General features: G+C 40.9%; 1 protein-coding gene across 1 annotated transcript in view; it reads right to left on the bottom strand.

Annotated features, from left to right (window-relative positions):
• PDZD4 (PDZ domain containing 4) overlaps positions 1-13,258 on the bottom strand; it is a 671,734-nt gene that overhangs the window by 32,411 nt on the left and 626,065 nt on the right. The gene's annotated exons all lie outside the window — the stretch shown is intronic.

Here is a 13,258-nt window from a genome sequence, read left to right on the forward strand (position 1 = left end):
CAAAACTTAGAAATATTTTTGGCCAACTCGGGAGAACTTTGGCAAACTCAGAAAAGCTTTTGCATTATCAGAGGAGGTTAGAAAATATCACGATACTGTTAAAATGACCAAGACTGGTACAGTAACAAACAGATGGTATTTATTTAACAAGTGCAGGCTGAAAACAGTTGATAAATTCAAACAAAACAATAAATGAGGCACAGAATTGTTAAACAGCACTGACATAAAGACATGCTAAACTTATAAACACCAAAACTTATCCTCAGTCTTAAAAGAATTCATCAAAAGCAACACACCCTGGCATACTCCAATACCCAGGGGAGACCCAAAAGCAAAGCCCTTAAGACAAGCAAACACATTACTCAGGACTATAATCACTCCTTTGTATGTAACACAGATGCCTCACTCACCAGACAAGGAGATGATAACTGTTAGTTGATTATCTGGAGCTAAGATCCACAAGTTACGCATGCACTCAAGTCACTACACCATGGGTACCTGTATGATTCTATCATAGTCCATGTCAGCGTAAATTACCTGAAATGTACTTCCCTGGACTATATGAAGACAGATATTATTGATTTTTCTGAATATGTGTCTCAGGCAGGTATGTGCCTTGCATTGAGCAGCATTGTACCTTCACCAAAGATGATGCCACAGTATGAGCAAAAGATGATTGATTTCAATAACTGACTCAGTTCCTGGGGGATACAATATTTTGTAAGCACGGGAGGACATGGTTAATAAACCATGTTGTTTTGCAAATGATGGACTGTACCTGTAACCCCTAGGCTTTTGAATATAGGCTAAAACATTATCTATCCATTTAGAGCCTTTTTTTGGCAATGCCAAATTAACAAACCTACCAATATAGGAAATGTAACCCAAAGAAACCTTAAGTTATTATTCTTCAATGATGCTAGGAGCTTAAATGAGAAACTCCACACACTACAAGCTCATCTGACTATGAAGAATATAGACATCTGTACCATTACCAAAACATGATTTAAATCAGCAGCATGTAGTCTGGCAGTGCAAGGTTTTAGTGCCCTCTATACATTTAGATCATGAGCTACACAAGCAAGGATTAAAAGGTGTCTTGATCTATATTAACAAGTATAACTCTAGACTGGTTAAACAAGACGATGCCCTGAAGTCTTTTCACATGCAGATTATCATAGACAAAGTCCCATACCATATTCTAGTAAACTATAGGTCACCCTCTATGTTCCTAGAATCCCATAGCTTGTACACAGACCTACTGGAGATACTCACCATCCAACAAAATATGTTACTAATGGGGGACTTTACATACCCATCTAAACATTGCTTTAAACTTACAGGCACAAAGATTCCTGGATTTTATTTTCACAAATACCTTGAACCAGATAGCACTCACACCCACTAAGAGTTCTAACATACCAGATCTGATATTCTCCAATATGGGAGAGTGCTGGGCCTATTCCTATTCGGAATCTACTTCTCAGAGGTCAAGGTTAGTGTCAACAGCCTTTGACTGACCAAGCTCACAGATGACTACAAATTAGGAGCTATCATAGACCCCCCCCCCCTCGACACAAACATTTTGCAACAGTCAAACACAGACAAATGACTGCTGCTAAAGTCAAGGCTTAAAATTCAATTTCACAAAATGCATTATTTTACCTTTTGGGAAATTAGCCACCCAGGTAAATTATGCCATCAATGACATAGCCCTAAGACCTGACTAAGTAGTTACGGATCTGGGAATATATGTTGATAGTAATCTAGCCTTTGGCCAGCACATGGCCAGGGTAGTAAGGAAATCATTCTATGACTCCCAACTTATAAGTAAGGACATGGCATCCAGGTCCAAGGAAGTCATTGTGCCACTTTATTTGGCCCTCAACAGACCCATCATTGAGTATAATGCTCCCTTTGGCATGATCCTGGACAGACATTTACATCATGGAATGTCCACAAAGACACCTTATGAAGAGAATCTAGTTCATAAACACATTGACCTCTACAGATCACTTTAAAGCCCTGGTCTCCTACAGATAACTGAGAGACTTGGACCCAGCTCTGCTGGACCTTTTGCACATCCACAAAGCAAACAGCATTAGATCTAAGGATTTAGATTTTGTTTGCAACATAAATAGGATATGTTGGTGAGACATATATGTGTCTCAGAGGATCCCCATTCTTTGGAATAAGCTCCCCATCCATATGAGTCCCTCACTAACCGTATTAAAGCATAACCTTGACCAGTGTGTAAGGAAAACTGGAAATATACCTCAAGTCTGGCCCCACGTCTTTGACTGACAAGAGACAGTCAGTAAACTATGTCCTGACTAGCATACTCCCTACATATAATCTGTAAAACTTTCTAGCATACCTCCCAGTATAAATACCCAAGATACAAGGGTTGCATGGCTAGGATAAAGGCCCTTGTGGTCAATTAGCCTTGTATATACCTATGAACCTATATATGGTTTGCATGAGATTGGTCGATTGTAGCTAATATCGAAGTTGACCAACTTTGGTTTAAAATACAGATGGATTACAGCTGTGTGATAAAGGATAATCCTGGAATTAATGTATATATAATTAGCAGGGGGTGTGGGTAAGCAGCCATGCATACGAGGGGTGCAGGGGGCTTACCCCCTGCAAAAATGCTTTTTTGATTTAGCACATTCTCAGGAGTAACCTTGGTTTATGCACAGATACTTGTCAGCATTCATTTTCTGTTGCATCAGAATCAAAGCTTTCCATTTTTTTAGCAAATGTGGTTAATTTCGGAATTTTTGTACATCATTAACATATACACCATGTGTCTTCAAAACTGCACATTTTTTCATTCTTAATGCTTAACAGATTCTTTATTGCCTCTGAAAAAACTTAACTTTTATTCCAAAAGGTAATTTACTCTAGCAGACTTTACAGTAAGTGTCCTTTATTCATCTATCTCTGTTTCATCAAAAGTTTTGTTCCTAACTCACAGAATACAGTACAGTGTTTCATTTTGGTTACATTCTGTGAAATTAGTAATCATTTGAAATGTTGGGACCCACTAGTGTAAGTTGCATAACACAGAGACTGAATGGCAGAAATAATGGACCTATATATATCAAGTCAGAGACAGCCATTTCCAAGAATATTCCCTTTTTTCCAAGGTATGGAAATCTCAGAGATGGCATATTTTATATATATATATATATATATATATATATATATATATATATATATACATATATATCTATATGGGTTCACTTTATAACATCGAAATACTGAAATGTCGAATTTCATATAGATATAGATATATATATATATATATATATATATATATATATATAGATATATAGATATATATTTTATATATATATATATATATATATATATATATATATATATATATATATATATATATATATATATATATATATATATATATATATATATATATAATTGGCTTAATTACTGGTGTCATTCTAAGGGGATCCAATGTCTGTCTGGCCTGGGATGACATGCTGGACAAGCCACGCTGCTTCATGAGGGACGGCTTGCACCTGTCACCCTGGGCTTCGGATATTCCCATAGGCTCTTGCCACCCCCATCGTGCCTTTTTTAGGCTAGGCTCAAATTCTAAACCTACCTCCCTAGAACACCAAAAGGAAAAAACTAAGGGTAATGCTGCTCAATGCCAGAAGTCTCAATCTCAAGATGCACGCACTCGAGGCCCTTCTCAATATGGAGAACATCGATGACTGTGCTGTGACAGAAACCTGGTTCAAGGCTCCTGAGAGCACCCCAGCACTAACAGGTTTCACCTCATATCATGCGTTCCGGCCCCAAAATCCGGACAACACCAAGAAAGGAGGGGGGGGTGTCCATATTCATAAAGGACACCCACACCTCAAGGTTGGTGGCAACGCATGATGCATCGGAGACCATCCAGGTGCAATTAACCATAGGCAAGACTGCTCTGCAATTTGTAGCATGTTACAGGCCACCCTCTCAAACTCAGGAACCTCACATGGCCTTCCTGAAAACATTGGAGGGGATAAATGTATCTCCAAACACCATCATACTAGGTGACTTTAACTACCCTAATATAGACTGGGAACACTACTCAAGCCCGAACACTCTAACCCAAAGATTCCTGGAGTTCATAAACTCAAATGCCATGGAACAACTAGTCACCATCCCCACAAGAGGAGAAAACATACTTGATCTCATCATCACGAACATGGGATCAAAATGTTCAGCACCGGAAGTATAGGGCTCACTGGTGAGAGGGGATGAGAAACTAATCTCGCTGGAGGTCCTCATCCCGCCCCACCTGAAACAAAAAGACCACAGTGAAAAACTTCTCAAAAGCCGATTTCACACTTCTAAAAACTAGTGTGGTCTCCTTTAAGGCCCCTGAGCCAGTGGTAAACATTACTCAAACCGCTGAATCACTTACAAATGCCTTCTACCAGCACCTACAGGACTGCATGGATCAGGCAATCCCAAACAAAACTAAGACTCTCTGTACCAAAGGCAAGCGTCCAGTCTGGTGGACCCCAGCCATAAACAAGCTCTACAACAAAAGGAGGAAGCTACTACAAGATAGAGCAAAATCCTTGAAAGGTAAGACACCTTTGATCATTATAAGTAAAAAACTAAGAGCTCTCATAAAATCATCCAAGGCAAATTTTGAGAGAAAATCGCCAAGGACTCTAAAGAGAATCATAAGGCCTTCTTTAGCTATGTTAGAAACCTAGGAGGAAACTCCCAGATATGCTCAGAATTAGTTCAAAATGATGTGAAAATTACTGAACCTACACACATTGCCAACATACTGGCTGACAGGTTCAGTGCAAACTTCTCCCCTCCCCAAAAGGAGAGATATCTATTCCAGAGGATTGTAGCCCCCAAACATCTCCAACGCCCAGGTGAGAACTGCCCTCACTAAGGCAAAAACACAGCATCCATGGGACCAGATGGTGTCCCCGGCTGTGTGCTTCATGAACTCAATGAGGAATTAAACCCACAGTTAGGACAGCTGTTTAATCTTAGCCTCACCTCAGGATACGTACTCCAAGGAGTGGCGCCTGGCGACTGTGGTCCCACTTCATAAGGGCGGTGCCTCCACAGACCCTGGAAATTACCGCCCCATTAGCTTGACAAGCCTTATCTGCAAAGCCATGGAGAGGATCATAATGGAACTCATAAATAAAGACATAGGGAACTTGCAGACTTTGGATCCAACTCAGTTTGGCTTTGTCAAAGGCAGATCCTGCCTCTTAAATTTGGTTGACTTTTTCGAGACAGTCACCAAGGCCATTGATGAGGAAAGGCAGTCCATACAGCCTACCTCGACCTGGCAAAGGCCTTCGACACAATACCCCACTCAGGTATCATCGAAAAACTCATCAGCTTGAATGTAAACCCATACATCACAAGATGGGTTGCAAACTGGCTAAGTGACAGAACCCACAGGGTCAGAGTTGCTGGAGCCATGTCAGACTCAAAGCCTGTCACAAGTGGTGTCCCACAGGGCTCAGTCCTGGGTCCACTCTTGTTCGGCATCTACTTTTCTGAAGTACAAGCAAACACAGGAGGGTTATGGCTGACAAAGTTTGCAGATGACTGCAAACTGGGCGCCATAGTCGAAAACACATCTGACACAGATATCCTCCAGAAGGGCCTCACAGAAATGGATAACTGGTGCCAGAGCCATGGCCTGAAGTTAAACGCCAAAAAATGCATAGTCATACCCTTTTGGAAAAACAAGGCTACCCCTAGCTACCATATAGGTGGCAATCCACTGAGCACAGAAAAAGTCATCAGAGATCTGGGGACCCAGGTTGACAGTAGCCTTTCGTTTGACACTCATGTTGCTAAAGTAGTTAGGAAAACCTTCTATATCACCCACCTGATCATGAAGGGATTCACATCTAGATCAAGGGAGGTCATCGTCCCTGTACTCATCACTTATTAGACCTATGATTGAGTACAATGCCCCGTTCGGAATGTATCTGACCAGACACCTGCTGCAGCTTGAAAAGCCCCAAAAGTTCCTCACCAAAAGGATAAAGGGTCTCAAAAATATGTCTTATGCTGCCCGACTGAAAGAACTCCAGCTCTATTCAGTCTCATACCGCTTGCTCAGAGGTGACCTGTGCCTGACATATAAGGCCATGTCAAACCCAGATTTGATGAATATGCTTCACCTCAAAAAATCTAGATCCCTCAGAACCACAAGGGCGGGATACTTAAACCTTGACACGGTTATAAATAGAACGTGCTGGAGGGACAGATTCATCACCCAGAGACTCCCTATGCTGTGGAACAAAATCCCGGTACATGTGAGGCAGAGCACCTCTCTGGTCTTGTTCAAGAGGAATCTTGACCAATGGATGGGAGATTGCAGATATACCCCAGGGATTACTTCAGCGTCACTGCTTGACAGAGGCACAGCAAAATGATAGGCATAGTTTTTATTCAAACTAAAGGGGTGGCGAAAGCCACATAACTATGGGCTAGGCTTATAAATGCCCTTGGGCAGATAGCCTAGTATGAACCTATGAACCTATGAACCTATATATAAATTCAAGGGGTGCAGGTGGCATGTCCCCACCATTCGACATATCAGGGGGTACAGGAAGGCTTGACCCTCAGCAAAAACAAAATAAAAGGAGAAGTACGATGTTCGAGATTAACTTTTCTCTTGGCTTTTCAATCTTTTTTTCTCTGTCTGTTGTCACTCTTCATTACAAGTGCCAACATTTCATTAGAAGACTGTGAAATGTTCACTGACTCTTTGTCTATAGCTTTTAAAATGAAATCTTTCTACAACTACAAGTGCTTTAGGCACGAAATGTCTCATTAATTTTTTTGCAATATAAGTACAGCTTTTACACTTAGGTTTTGATGCTGAATCAGATTATAGAATAACCTGATTGTCAATGTAACAATAGCACTTTGTAATGTTGACATTTGTTTGCCATAAAATAGCACTTATGTTTTTTCTGAATATGCAGACCATTACTTCATGGTTGGCTTAAATTCTTCAGGTCTTCCCAGTTTCCTCTCTAAAAGCTGTGTAACCCTTTTGTAAGTTGGCCATCTCATTATTACTGTTTTCCTCTTGTTGTATGTGGCGTGCTCTGAAGAAATACATATAGAGACAAGGGTACAGTTTGAAGTCACTGTTAATAAGCACAGACTCAGCCCTGTATACATGCACAATCACCTTTCATACCATTACAATGGCTTACCTTTATATAGACTATATGCTATTGTGCACAGCACATACTGAGAGAAACAATAATCTATGTTAGTACATGTTAATAATGACAAGGCATTCCCACAAAAGAAACAAGACATGAAGTTTAAAATACCTAAACAAAAATAAAATGAAACACAGGCAGTCGTATCTAGATTGTTTAAAGATCTGTTTTCTCCACAGACTTTAATAACCCACTGAAACAATTTTCCATGCATAGAAAATTGCCTATTCTAGTAAGAATTAATAGTCTGGATAAGTGACAAATAATTATCTCTGAAGAAGTGAGGTATTATAATGGTGTTATACCAGAAAGGATCTGATCATGAGAATGTCTGTATTATATGAGTGCAGCTTGTTGTTCACTCATTTAGCTTAAAGAATGTTTTAACTTACTACATAGGGATGCTTTATATGTAACCATCAGCACTACCCTTAGGAGAGCTTATGCAACATAATAAAAGTGTACCTTTGGTGTGTCAGTAGGCATTAGTAGAAAACAAGATTGTACACTTTTTTCTTCAGTGTATAACACCCCCCCTTGAACTTATATATAAGAAATCTATGCTCACACAAACTTGAAAAAAGGGGAAATTCCCCCCAAAAGGGCATCACTAGCAGCACAACTTGCCAAAACTGATGCGTTATGGAGGTACTCCATTCTTCACCGGGTGGAACCTCCAGCTACTGAAGCTCAAGAGCTCAATCTTCATCCACCAGTGTGGTAATGTATAACATCTATAGTGCCTTTTTTTGGTGGTATTCCAAACACCGAATTACCACCGTAACAGCTATAAATAAATACAATCTGAGGGTCATGCTGCTCAATGCTAGAAGTCTAAATCTCAAGATGCACTTGCTTGAAGCACTCCTCAATATGGAGAACATCGACATTTATGCTGTAAAAGAGATCTGGTTTAAAGCAGCAGAAAGCACCCCTATGCTACCAGCCTATAACTCATTCCACACCTTTCGACCCCAGAACATGGACCGAAGATCTAAAGGCTGTGGTGTATCCATATTCATAAAGGATATGCACACCTCCAGACTAGTAGCCCAGCATAACACATCTGAGATACTTCACTTATAACTAACATTGAGTATGACAGCGATTCAGGTCATAGCCTGCTATAGGTCCACAACCATGTCCCAAGACTCTCACTTCACATGCCTAAGCACCCTGGGTACTATTAGGGTCCAACCCAACACTCTCATACTTGGTACCTTCAACTACCCCTCCAGCAACTGGGAAAGTTACTCATGAACCAGTACACTGGCCCAACGCTTCCCGGAATTCATCAATTCCAATTCCCTGGACCAGCTCATTATTACCCCCACTAGAGGAAGCAACATCCTTGATTGGTTATTACTAACATGGGCAACCTTTGCTCTACACCAATAGTCAATTCCTCCCTGGTTAGATCCGACCACAAACTAATCACCATGGAAATCCACATCTCACCCACACCCCCCTGTAAAGGTAACCACCATGAAAAACTTCTTCAAAGCTGACTTTGGACTCCTAAAAACAGAGGTGGCTAACTTCACGGCACCCATGTCAATGGAAAATAGATGCATGACTGCTGAATCATACACCAATGCACTGTATGAACACATACATAAATGCATGGAACTAGCCATGCTCAACAGAACCAAGACACACTCCTCCAAAAAAAGGAAGCCAATCTGGTGGACCCCTGTCACTAATAAACTCTACAACAGAAGGAAGAAACTGTTGCAAAAAAAGGTGAAGTCCCAAGACTGGAAAAACTCCCTTATTAGCCTCAACAAAAAGTTGAGATCCCCTCATCAAAACCTCTAAAGTCAGCTATGAAGGCAGAATTGTGGCATACACTAAAAACAACCACAAAGCCTTATACAGTTATATCAAGAATCTCCACAGCAATACCCCGGTTTGCTCCGAGTTACTGCACAATGGTACCTCCTATACTGAGCCAACAGATATTGCCAACATACTGGCTGACAGATTCAGTGCTAACTTTACCCCTCTCTCCCCCCCCTAAAGGACCAATCACAATACCGGAGGAATGCCAGGCACCCAGCATTACTGCAGTACAGGTTAAAGCTGCATTGTCCAAGGCCAAGAATACAGCTTCAATGGGACCAACAATATCCCTGGATGTATTCTACATGAACTACAAAGTGAACTGGCACCATATCTGTGTGCCCTGTTCAATCACAGCCTCGCCTCAGGCTTTGTCCCTACCAAATTGTGCATTGCTACAGGCATCTCTCTCAATAAAGGGGGAGCGACTACAGACCCTGGGAATTATCACCCCCATTAGTCTGATGAGTCTGATATGTAAGGCTATGGAATGCATCATCATGGACCTAATTAACAAGGATATAGGGAATCTCCAAACTCTACATCCCAAGTAGTTTGATTTTATGAAGGTAGAGCATGCCTGCTCAACCTGGTTGACTTCTTTGAGTCAGTCACCAGAGCTGTGAATGAGGGCAAGGAAGATCATACAGCCTACCTCGATCTTCCAAGGCCTTTAATACCATTTCCCACACAGGAATTATTGATAAACTCACCAAACTAGGCATCAACCCCTATATCACTAGGTGGTTTACAAATTGGCTCACAGATAGAACCCACAGTGTGAAAGTAGCGGACTCCAGGTCAGACTACTGACCAGTCACAAGTGGAGTCCCACAGGGATTGGACCTTGGTCCTCTCCTGTTTGGCATCTACTTCTCAGATGTCCAGGCTAACATGGAGGGACTCTGGCTGACCAAGTTCACAGATGACTGCAACCTGGGAGCCATTATTAACTCCCCAAGTGATGTAGACATCCTACAGAAAGGCATCATTGAGACCAATGACTGGTGTTGAAATCATGGCCTTAAGCTTAATACCAAAAAATGTGTCACCATCCCCTTTGGAAAAAACTCAGTACCCACTAATTACCACATCGATGGGAGCCCACTGAACACATAAGAGATCAGGGGACAGGTTGACAGCACCCATTGCCACTGTGGTCATAAAGTACTTCTATGTGGCACATCACATTACCAAGGGTTTTGCATCCAGGAAAAAAGAGGTTATCATCTCTCGCTACTCTTCCCTCATTAGGCCAATAATCAAGTATAATGCCCCATTTGGCATGTACCTCACTAGACACATGCAACAGCTGGAAAGGCCACAAAAGTACCTCACAAAGAAGACCCTAGGCGTTAAACACATGTCCTGCATTGACAGACTCAAACAACTCCAGCTATTCCCTGTCTCATATCGTCTACTAAGAGGCAATCTCTGCTTGACTTACAAAGCCATGTCTGACCCAACTCTGTTAGAAATGCTACATCTACAGAAATCTCAATCCCTCCGCACCACATGCTCCAGAGACCTCAACCTCATTTCCATTATCAACAAAACATGCTGGAGGGACAGGTTCATAACTCAGAGACTACCCAAACTCTGGAATAGACTTCCCATACATGTCAAGCAGATCATCTCACTGGCCATCTTCAAGATAAATCTTGAGTGGATGGGAAATAGAAAGTTCACCCCAAGGATCACTCCAGTGGCTCTACTTGATAGAAGCACTGTGAACTCCACTGGCTCTACTTGATAGAGGCAATGGGAATTAATGTCAGGCGGCATGATGCCAGGGGACTTCTATAGGCTAGGCTTGTAAAGGCTCCAGGGGGATTAGCCTAGTACATACCTATGATCCTATCTTGTATTTGCTTAACTTAGCCTCAAAAATCACCTATGTCACTGCAACAGTATTGCTTTCATTTTCCAGTTGTACCTGTAGATTTGAAAACACTTTAGCAGTAGCATTTTCTCTCCTTCTAGTCTAAACATATATTTAAAGGTTAACGTTTGTTACAATAATATAATGTGCTTGTAATTTGCAGTTACTTAGGAGCCTGAGTTATATTTAGTGCAGACACCCATGGAGTCACACAGACTAAACTCAGACAGTTCAGTTTAACGGCAAGGAATGACTTAACAGAGCAGACCCAGTGACAAAACAGGACTACCACTTTTTTCTGATCCCAGGAAAATATATACTAATTCTGAGGTTATGTTATGTCTTCATATTACCCCTATGTTGAGGTAAAGCATTCTTTAAATTAATTTATATAAATAGCAGGAGTATAGGTACACAGCCCCTATATCAGTTGAGCAGGAAATAGAGACCCACTGACAAATGCTTAAAGTTTTGGAAGTTGCTGACTTTAATCACAATTTTAATCAGACTTTAATTTTCGACGTCTATAAAAAGCAACTGAATCCACTAGATCACAAATGAGAAACATTAAAAAATCCAAAACCAACCACTGCTATGTGAAATGACCAAAAATAGCCACTGCTGGAGAAACTAATAAAACTATCCAAACCTGTTATTAAAATTATAATACACAATTTATTATTATTTTAATAAAAACAGTTGGACAATTTTATTAAGGGTCTTCAACAGTGGCTATGTCTGGTCATTCTGCAGTAGCATTTGACATTTTATTTTTAAAGCTTTGGGACTTCTATTACTAGGTCTCATATTTCTTCTTTTTCTTTTTTCTTTTTTCTTTTTCAATTTCTCTAAATGCTTAGGATTTCTAATACCACAACAGGAATAGACTCCCTCTCTAAGTTGGGGTAACAGTTAAAGTTCATTAAAAATTAGTGTTGCTTCAATCTTTGTCTCATAAAAGTGCTCTCCTCAGCATTTTCAGTGTAACAGGAACTGCTTCCTTCTGCTGTTCATATGACATTACCTTTGTCAATGACATACTTCATTATGCTTGAAAACTATTTTTATTAGCCTTGTTGCTCCTCTAAATATATAGGAATAATCCTGTGCTCTTTATTTAATATTATTCTAGTTCTTGCATGCAAATCTTTGCATTTTGTTATTTTATGTCTCAGTATAAAGGACAGTATAATGGTTAGAAGTCCCAGCACTTTAAAAATAAAATGTCAAATACTACTGCAGAATGACCAGACATAGCCACTGTTGAAGACCCTTAATAAAAGTGTCCAAATTTTTTTATTAAAATAATAATAACTCAGTTCAGCTTTGTTAAAGGCAGATCATGCCTACTAAACCTGGTTGACTTCTTTGAGACAGTCACCAAGGCCGTAGACGAGGGAAAGGTGGTTTACACAGCCTACCTTGACCTCGCCAAGGCTTTCAACACCATTCCCCACTCGGGTATTACAGAAAAACCCACCAGCCTGAACATAAACCCCTATGTCACTAGATGGTTTGCCAACTGGCTTACAGACAGAACTCACACGGTAAGAATAGTGGGCTCCAGGTCCGACTCTAAACCAATCACAAGTGGTGTCCTGCAAGGCTTGGTCCTGGGAACCCTACTGTTCAGCATATACTTCTCAGAATTACAGGCAAACACAGGAGGACTATGGCTAACCAAGTTCGCGGATGACTGCAAACTGGCAGCCATAATTGACTCTCTGGCTTACATGGACATCCTCCAAAAGGGCCTTACTGAGACAGACACCTAGTGTCAAAGTCATGGCTTCAACCTAAATGCCAAAAAATGCATAGTCATCCCGTTTGGGAAAAAGAAAACACCCACGAATTACCACATAGGTGGCAGCCCTCTTAATACAGAAGAGGTAATAAGAGATCTGAGGACCCAGGCAGATAGTAATCTCTCCTTTGACAATCATATTGCCAAAGTAGTTAGGAAATCCTTCTATGTGGCCCATCTAATTACTAAAGGGTTCGCATCTAGAAATAAAGAGGTTATAGTGCCCCTCTACTCATCACTCATCAGACCCATCATAGAGTACAATGTCCCATTTGGGATGTACCTCACAAGGCACTTTCAGCAGCTGTAAGGGCCACAAAAGTACCTCACCAAGAGGATTACTGGCCTCAAACATATGTCCTATGCAGCCCAACTGAAAAAACTCTGGCTGTACTCAGTGGCATATCACTTACTCAGAGGTGATCTCTGCCCGACTTACAAAGCCATGTCCAACTCAGAACTGATGGACAT

Source organism: Protopterus annectens, chromosome 8.part0, assembly GCF_019279795.1.
Source record: "Protopterus annectens isolate FY-2018-M chromosome 8.part0, PAN1.0, whole genome shotgun sequence".
Taxonomy (NCBI): Eukaryota; Metazoa; Chordata; order Ceratodontiformes; family Protopteridae; genus Protopterus; species Protopterus annectens.